We start from the raw sequence: 21,118 nt of genomic DNA, 5'->3' as shown, positions 1-21,118 counted from the left end.
GTACTTGCCTCACGCTAAGGCCTGAAGAGCCCTGCTGAAGCGAAAGCGTGTTGCAGTTTACATTAGCTCGTATTCGCAGTTCTGCTTTACTTTAACGTTTCTACGGTTTTCCAGACTCTTTGGACCCTCGTGTGGGCACCCCATTGCCTACCAATACAGTGAGTACCAGCAGGCCGTACTGCCCTTCTAAGAAACATCCAGGCCGTAAGCCTTTCCAAGTCCCTCTATGTGTTCAGAGAGTAGGGCAATACACTGCACCCTTCCTTGGGAAAGCTAGATGTCCTCAGCACACCAACAGCTCCAGGGATTCTGTTCTCTCACGTCCTACATGCCATGGAGTCTGCCTCATTGTCCGATTTTGAGCTGCTCTTAGAAACACAATCTGCTTCGCCTTTCTTCCAGGAACTCACACCCAAGGACCCCATACCTACAGTAGAAAGGAGGCTTGCATCCTACTGCAACGAAACCACAGTTTTCCTGTTACACTGCAGGATTTTAGAATAGGCTTTAGCCTATTCTAGCCCGATAGCCTACATAGAGCATTTCAAATTTGAGGGAGTTCGCTACATGGAGAACACTTTGTGAAGAAAAGTTGATTCAGGCAAGGGACCAGGGTAGAGCTAGAGTCTCTTTTGACTTGTTAGAAATCAGAAGACTTCAGGCTGATTGTTCACCGGCAAAGAAGACCTGATGGCACAAGCCTTGCTTTCCCATATTAAAAGCTCTTAGTCATGCTGCCCTGAAGCTACCTAAATAACTCTCTTTTTGACTGGCCTCTAGTCACTGTAGTTAGCCCTCTGGAACAAAAAGCAGTTTTCTCTAAAGAAACACGGTGCTTCCATAGTATGGGTGGGAGCTCATCCTGTCAGGCTCTAGAGCTAAAGGGAAACTTGACGTGAGTACTTGCCTCACGCTAAGGCCTGAAAAACCCTGCTGAAGAGAAAGCGTGTTGCAGTTTCCATTAGCTAGTATTCGCAGTTCTGCTTTACTTTAACGTTTCTCCGCTTTTCCAGACACTTAGGACCCTCGTGTGGGCACCCCACTGCCTACAAATACAGTGAGTACCAGCAGGTTCCACTGCCCTTCTAAGAAACTTCCAGGCCGTAAGTCTTTCCAAGTCACTCTGCATTCAGAGAGCAGGGCAATACACTGCACCCTTCCTTGGGAAAGCTAGATGTCCTCAGCACACCAACAGCTCCAGGGATTCTGTTCTCTCACGTCCTACATGCCATGGAAGTCTGCCTCATTGTCCTCATTTGAGCTGCACTTAGCAACACAATCTGATTCGCCTTTCTTCTAGGAACTCACACTCAAGGACCCCATACCTACAGGAGAAAGGAGGCTTGCGTTCCTTCTGCAACCAAAGCACAGTTGTTCCTGTTACCCTGCAGGATTTTAGAATAGCCTAAGGACCGATAGCCTACATAGAGCATTTCAAATTTGAGGCAGTTCGCTACATGTAGAACACTTTGTGAAGAAAAGTTGATTCAGGCAAGGGACAAGGGTAGAGCTAGAGTCTCTTTTGACTTGTTAGAAATCAGAAGGCTTCAGGCTGATGGTTCACCGGCAAAGAAACCTGATGGCACGAGCCTTGCTTTCCCTTCTTAAAAGCTCTTAGTCATGCTGCCCTGAAGCTACCTAAATAACTCTCTTTTTGACTGGCCTCTAGTCACTGTAGTTAGCCCTCTGGAACAAAAAGCAGTTTTCTCTAAGGAAACACGGTGCTTCCATAGTATGGGTGGGAGCTCATCTTATCAGGCTCTAGAGCTAAAGGGAAACTTGACGTGAGTACTTGCCTCACGCTAAGGCCTGAGGAGCCCTGCTGAAGCGAAAGCGTGTTGCAGTTTGCATCAGCTCGTATTCGAAGTTCTGCTTTACTTTAACGTTTCTACACATTTCCAGACACCTAGGAACCTCGTGTGGGCACCCCATTGCCTACAAATACAGTGAGTAGCAGCAGGCTCCACTGCCCTTCAAAGAAACATCCAGGCCGTAAGCCTTTCCAAGTCACTCTATGTATTCAGAGACTAGGGCAATACACTGCACCCTTCCTTGGGAACGCTAGATGTCCTCAGCACACCAACAGCTCCAGGGATTCTGTTCTCTCACGTCCTACATGCCATGGAAGTCTGCCTCATTGTCCTCATTTGAGCTGCACTTAGCAACACAATCTGCTTCACCTCTGTTCTAGGAACTCACACCCAAGGACCCCATACCTACAGTAGAAACGAGGCTTGCATTCCTACTGCAACGAAACCACTGTTTCCTGTTACCCTGCAGGATTTTGAATAGGCTAAGGACCGATAGCCTACTCAAAGTGTTCCAAGGATGAGTGAGTTCGCTACATGCAGAACACTTTGGGAAGTAATGTTGATTCAGGCAAGGGAACAGGGTGTAGCGAGAGTCTCTTTTGACTTGTTGGAAATCAGAAGGGTTTAGACTTCGTGTTCACCGCAAAAGATGACCTGATGGCACAAGCCTTGTTTCCCATATTAAAAGCTCTATTCAGGCTGCCCTGAAGCTACCTAAATACGTCTATTTCTGACTGGCCTCTAGTCACTGTAGTTACACTCTGGACGAAAAGGTTTCTCTAACGAAGCACGATGCTTCCATAGCATGGGTGGTAGCTCATCCCGTCAGGCTCTAGAGCTAAAGGAAAACTTGACGTCAGTACTTGCCTCACGCTAAGGCCTGAAGAGCCCTGCTGAAGCGAAAGCGTGTTGCAGTTTACATTAGCTCGTATTCGCAGTTCTGCTTTACTTTAACGTTTCTACGGTTTTCCAGACTCTTTGGACCCTCGTGTGGGCACCCCATTGCCTACCAATACAGTGAGTACCAGCAGGCCGTACTGCCCTTCTAAGAAACATCCAGGCCGTAAGCCTTTCCAAGTCCCTCTATGTGTTCAGAGAGTAGGGCAATACACTGCACCCTTCCTTGGGAAAGCTAGATGTCCTCAGCACACCAACAGCTCCAGGGATTCTGTTCTCTCACGTCCTACATGCCATGGAAGTCTGCCTCATTGTCCTCATTTGAGCTGCACTTAGCAACACAATCTGATTCGCCTTTCTTCTAGGAACTCACACTCAAGGACCCCATACCTACAGGAGAAAGGAGGCTTGCGTTCCTTCTGCAACCAAAGCACAGTTGTTCCTGTTACCCTGCAGGATTTTAGAATAGCCTAAGGACCGATAGCCTACATAGAGCATTTCAAATTTGAGGGAGTTCGCTACATGTAGAACACTTTGTGAAGAAAAGTTGATTCAGGCAAGGGACAAGGGTAGAGCTAGAGTCTCTTTTGACTTGTTAGAAATCAGAAGGCTTCAGGCTGATGGTTCACCGGCAAAGAAACCTGATGGCACGAGCCTTGCTTTCCCTTCTTAAAAGCTCTTAGTCATGCTGCCCTGAAGCTACCTAAATAACTCTCTTTTTGACTGGCCTCTAGTCACTGTAGTTAGCCCTCTGGAACAAAAAGCAGTTTTCTCTAAGGAAACACGGTGCTTCCATAGTATGGGTGGGAGCTCATCTTATCAGGCTCTAGAGCTAAAGGGAAACTTGACGTGAGTACTTGCCTCACGCTAAGGCCTGAGGAGCCCTGCTGAAGCGAAAGCGTGTTGCAGTTTGCATCAGCTCGTATTCGAAGTTCTGCTTTACTTTAACGTTTCTACACATTTCCAGACACCTAGGAACCTCGTGTGGGCACCCCATTGCCTACAAATACAGTGAGTAGCAGCAGGCTCCACTGCCCTTCAAAGAAACATCCAGGCCGTAAGCCTTTCCAAGTCACTCTATGTATTCAGAGACTAGGGCAATACACTGCACCCTTCCTTGGGAACGCTAGATGTCCTCAGCACACCAACAGCTCCAGGGATTCTGTTCTCTCACGTCCTACATGCCATGGAAGTCTGCCTCATTGTCCTCATTTGAGCTGCACTTAGCAACACAATCTGCTTCACCTCTGTTCTAGGAACTCACACCCAAGGACCCCATACCTACAGTAGAAACGAGGCTTGCATTCCTACTGCAACGAAACCACTGTTTCCTGTTACACTGCAGGATTTTGACTAGGCTAAGGACCGATAGCCTACTCAAAGTGTTCCAAGGATGAGTGAGTTCGCTACATGCAGAACACTTTGGGAAGTAATGTTGATTCAGGCAAGGGAACAGGGTGTAGCTAGAGTCTCTTTTGACTTGTTGGAAATCAGAAGGGTTTAGACTTCGTGTTCACCGCAAAAGATGACCTGATGGCACAAGCCTTGTTTCCCATATTAAAAGCTCTATTCAGGCTGCCCTGAAGCTACCTAAATACGTCTATTTCTGACTGGCCTCTAGTCACTGTAGTTACACTCTGGACGAAAAGGTTTCTCTAACGAAGCACGATGCTTCCATAGCATGGGTGGTAGCTCATCCCGTCAGGCTCTAGAGCTAAAGGGAAACTTGACGTCAGTACTTGCCTCACGCTAAGGCCTGAAGAGCCCTGCTGAAGCGAAAGCGTGTTGCAGTTTACATTAGCTCGTATTCGCAGTTCTGCTTTACTTTAACGTTTCTACGGTTTTCCAGACTCTTTGGACCCTCGTGTGGGCACCCCATTGCCTACCAATACAGTGAGTACCAGCAGGCCGTACTGCCCTTCTAAGAAACATCCAGGCCGTAAGCCTTTCCAAGTCCCTCTATGTGTTCAGAGAGTAGGGCAATACACTGCACCCTTCCTTGGGAAAGCTAGATGTCCTCAGCACACCAACAGCTCCAGGGATTCTGTTCTCTCACGTCCTACATGCCATGGAAGTCTGCCTCATTGTCCTCATTTGAGCTGCACTTAGCAACACAATCTGATTCGCCTTTCTTCTAGGAACTCACACTCAAGGACCCCATACCTACAGGAGAAAGGAGGCTTGCGTTCCTTCTGCAACCAAAGCACAGTTGTTCCTGTTACCCTGCAGGATTTTAGAATAGCCTAAGGACCGATAGCCTACATAGAGCATTTCAAATTTGAGGCAGTTCGCTACATGTAGAACACTTTGTGAAGAAAAGTTGATTCAGGCAAGGGACAAGGGTAGAGCTAGAGTCTCTTTTGACTTGTTAGAAATCAGAAGGCTTCAGGCTGATGGTTCACCGGCAAAGAAACCTGATGGCACGAGCCTTGCTTTCCCTTCTTAAAAGCTCTTAGTCATGCTGCCCTGAAGCTACCTAAATAACTCTCTTTTTGACTGGCCTCTAGTCACTGTAGTTAGCCCTCTGGAACAAAAAGCAGTTTTCTCTAAGGAAACACGGTGCTTCCATAGTATGGGTGGGAGCTCATCTTATCAGGCTCTAGAGCTAAAGGGAAACTTGACGTGAGTACTTGCCTCACGCTAAGGCCTGAGGAGCCCTGCTGAAGCGAAAGCGTGTTGCAGTTTGCATCAGCTCGTATTCGAAGTTCTGCTTTACTTTAACAATCTACACATTTCCAGACACCTAGGAACCTCGTGTGGGCACCCCATTGCCTACAAATACAGTGAGTAGCAGCAGGCTCCACTGCCCTTCAAAGAAACATCCAGGCCGTAAGCCTTTCCAAGTCACTCTATGTATTCAGAGACTAGGGCAATACACTGCACCCTTCCTTGGGAACGCTAGATGTCCTCAGCACACCAACAGCTCCAGGGATTCTGTTCTCTCACGTCCTACATGCCATGGAAGTCTGCCTCATTGTCCTCATTTGAGCTGCACTTAGCAACACAATCTGCTTCACCTCTGTTCTAGGAACTCACACCCAAGGACCCCATACCTACAGTAGAAACGAGGCTTGCATTCCTACTGCAACGAAACCACTGTTTCCTGTTACACTGCAGGATTTTGACTAGGCTAAGGACCGATAGCCTACTCAAAGTGTTCCAAGGATGAGTGAGTTCGCTACATGCAGAACACTTTGGGAAGTAATGTTGATTCAGGCAAGGGAACAGGGTGTAGCTAGAGTCTCTTTTGACTTGTTGGAAATCAGAAGGGTTTAGACTTCGTGTTCACCGCAAAAGATGACCTGATGGCACAAGCCTTGTTTCCCATATTAAAAGCTCTATTCAGGCTGCCCTGAAGCTACCTAAATACGTCTATTTCTGACTGGCCTCTAGTCACTGTAGTTACACTCTGGACGAAAAGGTTTCTCTAACGAAGCACGATGCTTCCATAGCATGGGTGGTAGCTCATCCCGTCAGGCTCTAGAGCTAAAGGGAAACTTGACGTCAGTACTTGCCTCACGCTAAGGCCTGAAGAGCCCTGCTGAAGCGAAAGCGTGTTGCAGTTTACATTAGCTCGTATTCGCAGTTCTGCTTTACTTTAACGTTTCTACGGTTTTCCAGACTCTTTGGACCCTCGTGTGGGCACCCCATTGCCTACCAATACAGTGAGTACCAGCAGGCCGTACTGCCCTTCTAAGAAACATCCAGGCCGTAAGCCTTTCCAAGTCCCTCTATGTGTTCAGAGAGTAGGGCAATACACTGCACCCTTCCTTGGGAAAGCTAGATGTCCTCAGCACACCAACAGCTCCAGGGATTCTGTTCTCTCACGTCCTACATGCCATGGAGTCTGCCTCATTGTCCGATTTTGAGCTGCTCTTAGAAACACAATCTGCTTCGCCTTTCTTCCAGGAACTCACACCCAAGGACCCCATACCTACAGTAGAAAGGAGGCTTGCATCCTACTGCAACGAAGCCACAGTTTTCCTGTTACACTGCAGGATTTTAGAATAGGCTTTAGCCTATTCTAGCCCGATAGCCTACATAGAGCATTTCAAATTTGAGGGAGTTCGCTATATGTAGAACACTTTGTGAAGAAAAGTTGATTCAGGCAAGGGACCAGGGTAGAGCTAGAGTCTCTTTTGACTTGTTAGAAATCAGAAGACTTCAGGCTGATTGTTCACCGGCAAAGAAGACCTGATGGCACAAGCCTTGCTTTCCCATATTAAAAGCTCTTAGTCATGCTGCCCTGAAGCTACCTAAATAACTCTCTTTTTGACTGGCCTCTAGTCACTGTAGTTAGCCCTCTGGAACAAAAAGCAGTTTTCTCTAAAGAAACACGGTGCTTCCATAGTATGGGTGGGAGCTCATCCTGTCAGGCTCTAGAGCTAAAGGGAAACTTGACGTGAGTACTTGCCTCACGCTAAGGCCTGAAAAGCCCTGCTGAAGCGAAAGCGTGTTGCAGTTTCCATTAGCTAGTATTCGCAGTTCTGCTTTACTTTAACGTTTCTCCGCTTTTCCAGACACTTAGGACCCTCGTGTGGGCACCCCACTGCCTACAAATACAGTGAGTAGCAGCAGGTTCCACTGCCCTTCTAAGAAACTTCCAGGCCGTAAGTCTTTCCAAGTCACTCTGCATTCAGAGAGCAGGGCAATACACTGCACCCTTCCTTGGGAAAGCTAGATGTCCTCAGCACACCAACAGCTCCAGGGATTCTGTTCTCTCACGTCCTACATGCCATGGAAGTCTGCCTCATTGTCCTCATTTGAGCTGCACTTAGCAACACAATCTGATTCGCCTTTCTTCTAGGAACTCACACTCAAGGACCCCATACCTACAGGAGAAAGGAGGCTTGCGTTCTTTCTGCAACCAAAGCACAGTTGTTCCTGTTACCCTGCAGGATTTTAGAATAGCCTAAGGACCGATAGCCTACATAGAGCATTTCAAATTTGAGGCAGTTCGCTACATGTAGAACACTTTGTGAAGAAAAGTTGATTCAGGCAAGGGACAAGGGTAGAGCTAGAGTCTCTTTTGACTTGTTAGAAATCAGAAGGCTTCAGGCTGATGGTTCACCGGCAAAGAAACCTGATGGCACGAGACTTGCTTTCCCTTCTTAAAAGCTCTTAGTCATGCTGCCCTGAAGCTACCTAAATAACTCTCTTTTTGACTGGCCTCTAGTCACTGTAGTTAGCCCTCTGGAACAAAAAGCAGTTTTCTCTAAGGAAACACGGTGCTTCCATAGTATGGGTGGGAGCTCATCTTATCAGGCTCTAGAGCTAAAGGGAAACTTGACGTGAGTACTTGCCTCACCCTAAGGCCTGAGGAGCCCTGCTGAAGCGAAAGCGTGTTGCAGTTTGCATCAGCTCGTATTCGAAGTTCTGCTTTACTTTAACGTTTCTACACATTTCCAGACACTTAGGAACCTCGTGTGGGCACCCCATTGCCTACAAATACAGTGAGTAGCAGCAGGCTCCACTGCCCTTCAAAGAAACATCCAGGCCGTAAGCCTTTCCAAGTCACTCTATGTATTCAGAGACTAGGGCAATACACTGCACCCTTCCTTGGGAACGCTAGATGTCCTCAGCACACCAACAGCTCCAGGGATTCTGTTCTCTCACGTCCTACATGCCATGGAAGTCTGCCTCATTGTCCTCATTTGAGCTGCACTTAGCAACACAATCTGCTTCACCTCTGTTCTAGGAACTCACACCCAAGGACCCCATACCTACAGTAGAAACGAGGCTTGCATTCCTACTGCAACGAAACCACTGTTTCCTGTTACACTGCAGGATTTTGAATAGGCTAAGGACCGATAGCCTACTCAAAGTGTTCCAAGGATGAGTGAGTTCGCTACATGCAGAACACTTTGGGAAGTAATGTTGATTCAGGCAAGGGAACAGGGTGTAGCTAGAGTCTCTTTTGACTTGTTGGAAATCAGAAGGGTTTAGACTTCGTGTTCACCGCAAAAGATGACCTGATGGCACAAGCCTTGTTTCCCATATTAAAAGCTCTATTCAGGCTGCCCTGAAGCTACCTAAATACGTCTATTTCTGACTGGCCTCTAGTCACTGTAGTTACACTCTGGACGAAAAGGTTTCTCTAACGAAGCACGATGCTTCCATAGCATGGGTGGTAGCTCATCCCGTCAGGCTCTAGAGCTAAAGGGAAACTTGACGTCAGTACTTGCCTCACGCTAAGGCCTGAAGAGCCCTGCTGAAGCGAAAGCGTGTTGCAGTTTACATTAGCTCGTATTCGCAGTTCTGCTTTACTTTAACGTTTCTACGGTTTTCCAGACTCTTTGGACCCTCGTGTGGGCACCCCATTGCCTACCAATACAGTGAGTACCAGCAGGCCGTACTGCCCTTCTAAGAAACATCCAGGCCGTAAGCCTTTCCAAGTCCCTCTATGTGTTCAGAGAGTAGGGCAATACACTGCACCCTTCCTTGGGAAAGCTAGATGTCCTCAGCACACCAACAGCTCCAGGGATTCTGTATTCTCACGTCCTACATGCCATGGAAGTCTGCCTCATTGTCCTCATTTGAGCTGCACTTAGCAACACAATCTGATTCGCCTTTCTTCTAGGAACTCACACTCAAGGACCCCATACCTACAGGAGAAAGGAGGCTTGCGTTCCTTCTGCAACCAAAGCACAGTTGTTCCTGTTACCCTGCAGGATTTTAGAATAGCCTAAGGACCGATAGCCTACATAGAGCATTTCAAATTTGAGGGAGTTCGCTACATGTAGAACACTTTGTGAAGAAAAGTTGATTCAGGCAAGGGACAAGGGTAGAGCTAGAGTCTCTTTTGACTTGTTAGAAATCAGAAGGCTTCAGGCTGATGGTTCACCGGCAAAGAAACCTGATGGCACGAGCCTTGCTTTCCCTTCTTAAAAGCTCTTAGTCATGCTGCCCTGAAGCTACCTAAATAACTCTCTTTTTGACTGGCCTCTAGTCACTGTAGTTAGCCCTCTGGAACAAAAAGCAGTTTTCTCTAAGGAAACACGGTGCTTCCATAGTATGGGTGGGAGCTCATCTTATCAGGCTCTAGAGCTAAAGGGAAACTTGACGTGAGTACTTGCCTCACGCTAAGGCCTGAGGAGCCCTGCTGAAGCGAAAGCGTGTTGCAGTTTGCATCAGCTCGTATTCGAAGTTCTGCTTTACTTTAACGTTTCTACACATTTCCAGACACCTAGGAACCTCGTGTGGGCACCCCATTGCCTACAAATACAGTGAGTAGCAGCAGGCTCCACTGCCCTTCAAAGAAACATCCAGGCCGTAAGCCTTTCCAAGTCACTCTATGTATTCAGAGACTAGGGCAATACACTGCACCCTTCCTTGGGAACGCTAGATGTCCTCAGCACACCAACAGCTCCAGGGATTCTGTTCTCTCACGTCCTACATGCCATGGAAGTCTGCCTCATTGTCCTCATTTGAGCTGCACTTAGCAACACAATCTGCTTCACCTCTGTTCTAGGAACTCACACCCAAGGACCCCATACCTACAGTAGAAACGAGGCTTGCATTCCTACTGCAACGAAACCACTGTTTCCTGTTACACTGCAGGATTTTGACTAGGCTAAGGACCGATAGCCTACTCAAAGTGTTCCAAGGATGAGTGAGTTCGCTACATGCAGAACACTTTGGGAAGTAATGTTGATTCAGGCAAGGGAACAGGGTGTAGCTAGAGTCTCTTTTGACTTGTTGGAAATCAGAAGGGTTTAGACTTCGTGTTCACCGCAAAAGATGACCTGATGGCACAAGCCTTGTTTCCCATATTAAAAGCTCTATTCAGGCTGCCCTGAAGCTACCTAAATACGTCTATTTCTGACTGGCCTCTAGTCACTGTAGTTACACTCTGGACGAAAAGGTTTCTCTAACGAAGCACGATGCTTCCATAGCATGGGTGGTAGCTCATCCCGTCAGGCTCTAGAGCTAAAGGGAAACTTGACGTCAGTACTTGCCTCACGCTAAGGCCTGAAGAGCCCTGCTGAAGCGAAAGCGTGTTGCAGTTTACATTAGCTCGTATTCGCAGTTCTGCTTTACTTTAACGTTTCTACGGTTTTCCAGACTCTTTGGACCCTCGTGTGGGCACCCCATTGCCTACCAATACAGTGAGTACCAGCAGGCCGTACTGCCCTTCTAAGAAACATCCAGGCCGTAAGCCTTTCCAAGTCCCTCTATGTGTTCAGAGAGTAGGGCAATACACTGCACCCTTCCTTGGGAAAGCTAGATGTCCTCAGCACACCAACAGCTCCAGGGATTCTGTTCTCTCACGTCCTACATGCCATGGAGTCTGCCTCATTGTCCGATTTTGAGCTGCTCTTAGAAACACAATCTGCTTCGCCTTTCTTCCAGGAACTCACACCCAAGGACCCCATACCTACAGTAGAAAGGAGGCTTGCATCCTACTGCAACGAAACCACAGTTTTCCTGTTACACTGCAGGATTTTAGAATAGGCTTTAGCCTATTCTAGCCCGATAGCCTACATAGAGCATTTCAAATTTGAGGGAGTTCGCTACATGGAGAACACTTTGTGAAGAAAAGTTGATTCAGGCAAGGGACCAGGGTAGAGCTAGAGTCTCTTTTGACTTGTTAGAAATCAGAAGACTTCAGGCTGATTGTTCACCTGCAAAGAAGACCTGATGGCACAAGCCTTGCTTTCCCATATTAAAAGCTCTTAGTCATGCTGCCCTGAAGCTACCTAAATAACTCTCTTTTTGACTGGCCTCTAGTCACTGTAGTTAGCCCTCTGGAACAAAAAGCAGTTTTCTCTAAAGAAACACGGTGCTTCCATAGTATGGGTGGGAGCTCATCCCGGCAGGCTCTAGAGCTAAAGGGAAACTTGACGTGAGTACTTGCCTCACGCTAAGGCCTGAAAAGCCCTGCTGAAGCGAAAGCGTGTTGCAGTTTCCATTAGCTAGTATTCGCAGTTCTGCTTTACTTTAACGTTTCTCCGCTTTTCCAGACACTTAGGACCCTCGTGTGGGCACCCCATTGCCTACAAATACAGTGAGTAGCAGCAGGCTCCACTGCCCTTCAAAGAAACATCCAGGCCGTAAGCCTTTCCAAGTCACTCTATGTATTCAGAGACTAGGGCAATACACTGCACCCTTCCTTGGGAACGCTAGATGTCCTCAGCACACCAACAGCTCCAGGGATTCTGTTCTCTCACGTCCTACATGCCATGGAAGTCTGCCTCATTGTCCTCATTTGAGCTGCACTTAGCAACACAATCTGCTTCACCTCTGTTCTAGGAACTCACACCCAAGGACCCCATACCTACAGTAGAAACGAGGCTTGCATTCCTACTGCAACGAAACCACTGTTTCCTGTTACCCTGCAGGATTTTGAATAGGCTAAGGACCGATAGCCTACTCAAAGTGTTCCAAGGATGAGTGAGTTCGCTACATGCAGAACACTTTGGGAAGTAATGTTGATTCAGGCAAGGGAACAGGGTGTAGCTAGAGTCTCTTTTGACTTGTTGGAAATCAGAAGGGTTTAGACTTCGTGTTCACCGCAAAAGATGACCTGATGGCACAAGCCTTGTTTCCCATATTAAAAGCTCTATTCAGGCTGCCCTGAAGCTACCTAAATACGTCTATTTCTGACTGGCCTCTAGTCACTGTAGTTACACTCTGGACGAAAAGGTTTCTCTAACGAAGCACGATGCTTCCATAGCATGGGTGGTAGCTCATCCCGTCAGGCTCTAGAGCTAAAGGGAAACTTGACGTCAGTACTTGCCTCACGCTAAGGCCTGAAGAGCCCTGCTGAAGCGAAAGCGTGTTGCAGTTTACATTAGCTCGTATTCGCAGTTCTGCTTTACTTTAACGTTTCTACGGTTTTCCAGACTCTTTGGACCCTCGTGTGGGCACCCCATTGCCTACCAATACAGTGAGTACCAGCAGGCCGTACTGCCCTTCTAAGAAACATCCAGGCCGTAAGCCTTTCCAAGTCCCTCTATGTGTTCAGAGAGTAGGGCAATACACTGCACCCTTCCTTGGGAAAGCTAGATGTCCTCAGCACACCAACAGCTCCAGGGATTCTGTTCTCTCACGTCCTACATGCCATGGAGTCTGCCTCATTGTCCGATTTTGAGCTGCTCTTAGAAACACAATCTGCTTCGCCTTTCTTCCAGGAACTCACACCCAAGGACCCCATACCTACAGTAGAAAGGAGGCTTGCATCCTACTGCAACGAAACCACAGTTTTCCTGTTACACTGCAGGATTTTAGAATAGGCTTTAGCCTATTCTAGCCCGATAGCCTACATAGAGCATTTCAAATTTGAGGGAGTTCGCTACATGGAGAACACTTTGTGAAGAAAAGTTGATTCAGGCAAGGGACCAGGGTAGAGCTAGAGTCTCTTTTGACTTGTTAGAAATCAGAAGACTTCAGGCTGATTGTTCACCGGCAAAGAAGACCTGATGGCACAAGCCTTGCTTTCCCATATTAAAAGCTCTTAGTCATGCTGCCCTGAAGCTACCTAAATAACTCTCTTTTTGACTGGCCTCTAGTCACTGTAGTTAGCCCTCTGGAACAAAAAGCAGTTTTCTCTAAAGAAACACGGTGCTTCCATAGTATGGGTGGGAGCTCATCCTGTCAGGCTCTAGAGCTAAAGGGAAACTTGACGTGAGTACTTGCCTCACGCTAAGGCCTGAAAAGCCCTGCTGAAGCGAAAGCGTGTTGCAGTTTCCATTAGCTAGTATTCGCAGTTCTGCTTTACTTTAACGTTTCTCCGCTTTTCCAGACACTTAGGACCCTCGTGTGGGCACCCCACTGCCTACAAATACAGTGAGTACCAGCAGGTTCCACTGCCCTTCTAAGAAACTTCCAGGCCGTAAGTCTTTCCAAGTCACTCTGCATTCAGAGAGCAGGGCAATACACTGCACCCTTCCTTGGGAAAGCTAGATGTCCTCAGCACACCAACAGCTCCAGGGATTCTGTTCTCTCACGTCCTACATGCCATGGAAGTCTGCCTCATTGTCCTCATTTGAGCTGCACTTAGCAACACAATCTGATTCGCCTTTCTTCTAGGAACTCACACTCAAGGACCCCATACCTACAGGAGAAAGGAGGCTTGCGTTCCTTCTGCAACCAAAGCACAGTTGTTCCTGTTACCCTGCAGGATTTTAGAATAGCCTAAGGACCGATAGCCTACATAGAGCATTTCAAATTTGAGGCAGTTCGCTACATGTAGAACACTTTGTGAAGAAAAGTTGATTCAGGCAAGGGACAAGGGTAGAGCTAGAGTCTCTTTTGACTTGTTAGAAATCAGAAGGCTTCAGGCTGATGGTTCACCGGCAAAGAAACCTGATGGCACGAGCCTTGCTTTCCCTTCTTAAAAGCTCTTAGTCATGCTGCCCTGAAGCTACCTAAATAACTCTCTTTTTGACTGGCCTCTAGTCACTGTAGTTAGCCCTCTGGAACAAAAAGCAGTTTTCTCTAAGGAAACACGGTGCTTCCATAGTATGGGTGGGAGCTCATCTTATCAAGCTCTAGAGCTAAAGGGAAACTTGACGTGAGTACTTGCCTCACGCTAAGGCCTGAGGAGCCCTGCTGAAGCGAAAGCGTGTTGCAGTTTGCATCAGCTCGTATTCGAAGTTCTGCTTTACTTTAACGTTTCTACACATTTCCAGACACCTAGGAACCTCGTGTGGGCACCCCATTGCCTACAAATACAGTGAGTAGCAGCAGGCTCCACTGCCCTTCAAAGAAACATCCAGGCCGTAAGCCTTTCCAAGTCACTCTATGTATTCAGAGACTAGGGCAATACACTGCACCCTTCCTTGGGAACGCTAGATGTCCTCAGCACACCAACAGCTCCAGGGATTCTGTTCTCTCACGTCCTACATGCCATGGAAGTCTGCCTCATTGTCCTCATTTGAGCTGCACTTAGCAACACAATCTGCTTCACCTCTGTTCTAGGAACTCACACCCAAGGACCCCATACCTACAGTAGAAACGAGGCTTGCATTCCTACTGCAACGAAACCACTGTTTCCTGTTACCCTGCAGGATTTTGAATAGGCTAAGGACCGATAGCCTACTCAAAGTGTTCCAAGGATGAGTGAGTTCGCTACATGCAGAACACTTTGGGAAGTAATGTTGATTCAGGCAAGGGAACAGGGTGTAGCTAGAGTCTCTTTTGACTTGTTGGAAATCAGAAGGGTTTAGACTTCGTGTTCACCGCAAAAGATGACCTGATGGCACAAGCCTTGTTTCCCATATTAAAAGCTCTATTCAGGCTGCCCTGAAGCTACCTAAATACGTCTATTTCTGACTGGCCTCTAGTCACTGTAGTTACACTCTGGACGAAAAGGTTTCTCTAACGAAGCACGATGCTTCCATAGCATGGGTGGTAGCTCATCCCGTCAGGCTCTAGAGCTAAAGGGAAACTTGACGTCAGTACTTGCCTCACGCTAAGGCCTGAAGAGCCCTGCTGAAGCGAAAGCGTGTTGCAGTTTACATTAGCTCGTATTCGCAGTTCTGCTTTACTTTAACGTTTCTACGGTTTTCCAGACTCTTTGGACCCTCGTGTGGGCACCCCATTGCCTACCAATACAGTGAGTACCAGCAGGCCGTACTGCCCTTCTAAGAAACATCCAGGCCGTAAGCCTTTCCAAGTCCCTCTATGTGTTCAGAGAGCAGGGCAATACACTGCACCCTTCCTTGGGAAAGCTAGATGTCCTCAGCACACCAACAGCTCCAGGGATTCTGTTCTCTCACGTCCTACATGCCATGGAAGTCTGCCTCATTGTCCTCATTTGAGCTGCACTTAGCAACACAATCTGATTCGCCTTTCTTCTAGGAACTCACACTCAAGGACCCCATACCTACAGGAGAAAGGAGGCTTGCGTTCCTTCTGCAACCAAAGCACAGTTGTTCCTGTTACCCTGCAGGATTTTAGAATAGCCTAAGGACCGATAGCCTACATAGAGCATTTCAAATTTGAGGCAGTTCGCTACATGTAGAACACTTTGTGAAGAAAAGTTGATTCAGGCAAGGGACAAGGGTAGAGCTAGAGTCTCTTTTGACTTGTTAGAAATCAGAAGGCTTCAGGCTGATGGTTCACCGGCAAAGAAACCTGATGGCACGAGCCTTGCTTTCCCTTCTTAAAAGCTCTTAGTCATGCTGCCCTGAAGCTACCTAAATAACTCTCTTTTTGACTGGCCTCTAGTCACTGTAGTTAGCCCTCTGGAACAAAAAGCAGTTTTCTCTAAGGAAACATGGTGCTTCCATAGTATGGGTGGGAGCTCATCTTATCAGGCTCTAGAGCTAAAGGGAAACTTGACGTGAGTACTTGCCTCACGCTAAGGCCTGAGGAGCCCTGCTGAAGCGAAAGCGTGTTGCAGTTTGCATCAGCTCGTATTCGAAGTTCTGCTTTACTTTAACGTTTCTACACATTTCCAGACACCTAGGAACCTCGTGTGGGCACCCCATTGCCTACAAATACAGTGAGTAGCAGCAGGCTCCACTGCCCTTCAAAGAAACATCCAGGCCGTAAGCCTTTCCAAGTCACTCTATGTATTCAGAGACTAGGGCAATACACTGCACCCTTCCTTGGGAACGCTAGATGTCCTCAGCACACCAACAGCTCCAGGGATTCTGTTCTCTCACGTCCTACATGCCATGGAAGTCTGCCTCATTGTCCTCATTTGAGCTGCACTTAGCAACACAATCTGCTTCACCTCTGTTCTAGGAACTCACACCCAAGGACCCCATACCTACAGTAGAAACGAGGCTTGCATTCCTACTGCAACGAAACCACTGTTTCCTGTTACACTGCAGGATTTTGAATAGGCTAAGGACCGATAGCCTACTCAAAGTGTTCCAAGGATGAGTGAGTTCGCTACATGCAGAACACTTTGGGAAGTAATGTTGATTCAGGCAAGGGAACAGGGTGTAGCTAGAGTCTCTTTTGACTTGTTGGAAATCAGAAGGGTTTAGACTTCGTGTTCACCGCAAAAGATGACCTGATGGCACAAGCCTTGTTTCCCATATTAAAAGCTCTATTCAGGCTGCCCTGAAGCTACCTAAATACGTCTATTTCTGACTGGCCTCTAGTCACTGTAGTTACACTCTGGACGAAAAGGTTTCTCTAACGAAGCACGATGCTTCCATAGCATGGGTGGTAGCTCATCCCGTCAGGCTCTAGAGCTAAAGGGAAACTTGACGTCAGTACTTGCCTCACGCTAAGGCCTGAAGAGCCCTGCTGAAGCGAAAGCGTGTTGCAGTTTACATTAGCTCGTATTCGCAGTTCTGCTTTACTTTAACGTTTCTACGGTTTTCCAGACTCTTTGGACCCTCGTGTGGGCACCCCATTGCCTACCAATACAGTGAGTACCAGCAGGCCGTACTGCCCTTCTAAGAAACATCCAGGCCGTAAGCCTTTCCAAGTCCCTCTATGTGTTCAGAGAGTAGGGCAATACACTGCACCCTTCCTTGGGAAAGCTAGATGTCCTCAGCACACCAACAGCTCCAGGGATTCTGTTCTCTCACGTCCTACATGCCATGGAGTCTGCCTCATTGTCCGATTTTGAGCTGCTCTTAGAAACACAATCTGCTTCGCCTTTCTTCCAGGAACTCACACCCAAGGACCCCATACCTACAGTAGAAAGGAGGCTTGCATCCTACTGCAACGAAGCCACAGTTTTCCTGTTACACTGCAGGATTTTAGAATAGGCTTTAGCCTATTCTAGCCCGATAGCCTACATAGAGCATTTCAAATTTGAGGGAGTTCGCTATATGTAGAACACTTTGTGAAGAAAAGTTGATTCAGGCAAGGGACCAGGGTAGAGCTAGAGTCTCTTTTGACTTGTTAGAAATCAGAAGACTTCAGGCTGATTGTTCACCGGCAAAGAAGACCTGATGGCACAAGCCTTGCTTTCCCATATTAAAAGCTCTTAGTCATGCTGCCCTGAAGCTACCTAAATAACTCTCTTTTTGACTGGCCTCTAGTCACTGTAGTTAGCCCTCTGGAACAAAAAGCAGTTTTCTCTAAAGAAACACGGTGCTTCCATAGTACGGGTGGGAGCTCATCCTGTCAGGCTCTAGAGCTAAAGGGAAACTTGACGTGAGTACTTGCCTCACGCTAAGGCCTGAAAAGCCCTGCTGAAGCGAAAGCGTGTTGCAGTTTCCATTAGCTAGTATTCGCAGTTCTGCTTTACTTTAACGTTTCTCCGCTTTTCCAGACACTTAGGACCCTCGTGTGGGCACCCCACTGCCTACAAATACAGTGAGTACCAGCAGGTTCCACTGCCCTTCTAAGAAACTTCCAGGCCGTAAGTCTTTCCAAGTCACTCTGCATTCAGAGAGCAGGGCAATACACTGCACCCTTCCTTGGGAAAGCTAGATGTCCTCAGCACACCAACAGCTCCAGGGATTCTGTTCTCTCACGTCCTACATGCCATGGAAGTCTGCCTCATTGTCCTCATTTGAGCTGCACTTAGCAACACAATCTGATTCGCCTTTCTTCTAGGAACTCACACTCAAGGACCCCATACCTACAGGAGAAAGGAGGCTTGCGTTCCTTCTGCAACCAAAGCACAGTTGTTCCTGTTACCCTGCAGGATTTTAGAATAGCCTAAGGACCGATAGCCTACATAGAGCATTTCAAATTTGAGGCAGTTCGCTACATGTAGAACACTTTGTGAAGAAAAGTTGATTCAGGCAAGGGACCAGGGTAGAGCTAGAGTCTCTTTTGACTTGTTAGAAATCAGAAGGCTTCAGGCTGATGGTTCACCGGCAAAGAAACCTGATGGCACGAGACTTGCTTTCCCTTCTTAAAAGCTCTTAGTCATGCTGCCCTGAAGCTACCTAAATAACTCTCTTTTTGACTGGCCTCTAGTCACTGTAGTTAGCCCTCTGGAACAAAAAGCAGTTTTCTCTAAGGAAACACGGTGCTTCCATAGTATGGGTGGGAGCTCATCTTATCAGGCTCTAGAGCTAAAGGGAAACTTGACGTGAGTACTTGCCTCACGCTAAGGCCTGAGGAGCCCTGCTGAAGCGAAAGCGTGTTGCAGTTTGCATCAGCTCGTATTCGAAGTTCTGCTTTACTTTAACGTTTCTACACATTTCCAGACACCTAGGAACCTCGTGTGGGCACCCCATTGCCTACAAATACAGTGAGTAGCAGCAGGCTCCACTGCCCTTCAAAGAAACATCCAGGCCGTAAGCCTTTCCAAGTCACTCTATGTATTCAGAGACTAGGGCAATACACTGCACCCTTCCTTGGGAACGCTAGATGTCCTCAGCACACCAACAGCTCCAGGGATTCTGTTCTCTCACGTCCTACATGCCATGGAAGTCTGCCTCATTGTCCTCATTTGAGCTGCACTTAGCAACACAATCTGCTTCACCTCTGTTCTAGGAACTCACACCCAAGGACCCCATACCTACAGTAGAAACGAGGCTTGCATTCCTACTGCAACGAAACCACTGTTTCCTGTTACACTGCAGGATTTTGAATAGGCTAAGGACCGATAGCCTACTCAAAGTGTTCCAAGGATGAGTGAGTTCGCTACATGCAGAACACTTTGGGAAGTAATGTTGATTCAGGCAAGGGAACAGGGTGTAGCTAGAGTCTCTTTTGACTTGTTGGAAATCAGAAGGGTTTAGACTTCGTGTTCACCGCAAAAGATGACCTGATGGCACAAGCCTTGTTTCCCATATTAAAAGCTCTATTCAGGCTGCCCTGAAGCTACCTAAATACGTCTATTTCTGACTGGCCTCTAGTCACTGTAGTTACACTCTGGACGAAAAGGTTTCTCTAACGAAGCACGATGCTTCCATAGCATGGGTGGTAGCTCATCCCGTCAGGCTCTAGAGCTAAAGGGAAACTTGACGTCAGTACTTGCCTCACGCTAAGGCCTGAAGAGCCCTGCTGAAGCGAAAGCGTGTTGCAGTTTACATTAGCTCGTATTCGCAGTTCTGCTTTACTTTAACGTTTCTACGGTTTTCCAGACTCTTTGGACCCTCGTGTGGGCACCCCATTGCCTACCAATACAGTGAGTACCAGCAGGCCGTACTGCCCTTCTAAGAAACATCCAGGCCGTAAGCCTTTCCAAGTCCCTCTATGTGTTCAGAGAGTAGGGCAATACACTGCACCCTTCCTTGGGAAAGCTAGATGTCCTCAGCACACCAACAGCTCCAGGGATTCTGTTCTCTCACGTCCTACATGCCATGGAGTCTGCCTCATTGTCCGATTTTGAGCTGCTCTTAGAAACACAATCTGCTTCGCCTTTCTTCCAGGAACTCACACCCAAGGACCCCATACCTACAGTAGAAAGGAGGCTTGCATCCTACTGCAACGAAACCACAGTTTTCCTGTTACACTGCAGGATTTTAGAATAGGCTTTAGCCTATTCTAGCCCGATAGCCTACATAGAGCATTTCAAATTTGAGGGAGTTCGCTACATGGAGAACACTTTGTGAAGAAAAGTTGATTCAGGCAAGGGACCAGGGTAGAGCTAGAGTCTCTTTTGACTTGTTAGAAATCAGAAGACTTCAGGCTGATTGTTCACCTGCAAAGAAGACCTGATGGCACAAGCCTTGCTTTCCCATATTAAAAGCTCTTAGTCATGCTGCCCTGAAGCTACCTAAATAACTCTCTTTTTGACTGGCCTCTAGTCACTGTAGTTAGCCCTCTGGAACAAAAAGCAGTTTTCTCTAAAGAAACACGGTGCTTCCATAGTATGGGTGGGAGCTCATCCCGGCAGGCTCTAGAGCTAAAGGGAAACTTGACGTGAGTACTTGCCTCACGCTAAGGCGTGAAAAGCCCTGCTGAAGCGAAAGCGTGTTGCAGTTTCCATTAGCTAGTATTCGCAGTTCTGCTTTACTTTAACGTTTCTCCGCTTTTCCAGACACTTAGGACCCTCGTGTGGGCACCCCATTGCCTACAAATACAGTGAGTAGCAGCAGGCTCCACTGCCCTTCAAAGAAACATCCAGGCCGTAAGCCTTTCCAAGTCACTCTATGTATTCAGAGACTAGGGCAATACACTGCACCCTTCCTTGGGAACGCTAGATGTCCTCAGCACACCAACAGCTCCAGGGATTCTGTTCTCTCACGTCCTACATGCCATGGAAGTCTGCCTCATTGTCCTCATTTGAGCTGCACTTAGCAACACAATCTGCTTCACCTCTGTTCTAGGAACTCACACCCAAGGACCCCATACCTACAGTAGAAACGAGGCTTGCATTCCTACTGCAACGAAACCACTGTTTCCTGTTACCCTGCAGGATTTTGAATAGGCTAAGGACCGATAGCCTACTCAAAGTGTTCCAAGGATGAGTGAGTTCGCTACATGCAGAACACTTTGGGAAGTAATGTTGATTCAGGCAAGGGAACAGGGTGTAGCTAGAGTCTCTTTTGACTTGTTGGAAATCAGAAGGGTTTAGACTTCGTGTTCACCGC

The sequence above is a fragment of the Eubalaena glacialis genome, chromosome 20 (assembly GCF_028564815.1).
Source record: "Eubalaena glacialis isolate mEubGla1 chromosome 20, mEubGla1.1.hap2.+ XY, whole genome shotgun sequence".
In the NCBI taxonomy this organism is placed as follows: domain Eukaryota; kingdom Metazoa; phylum Chordata; class Mammalia; order Artiodactyla; family Balaenidae; genus Eubalaena; species Eubalaena glacialis.
This window is presented reverse-complemented; position numbering follows the sequence as displayed.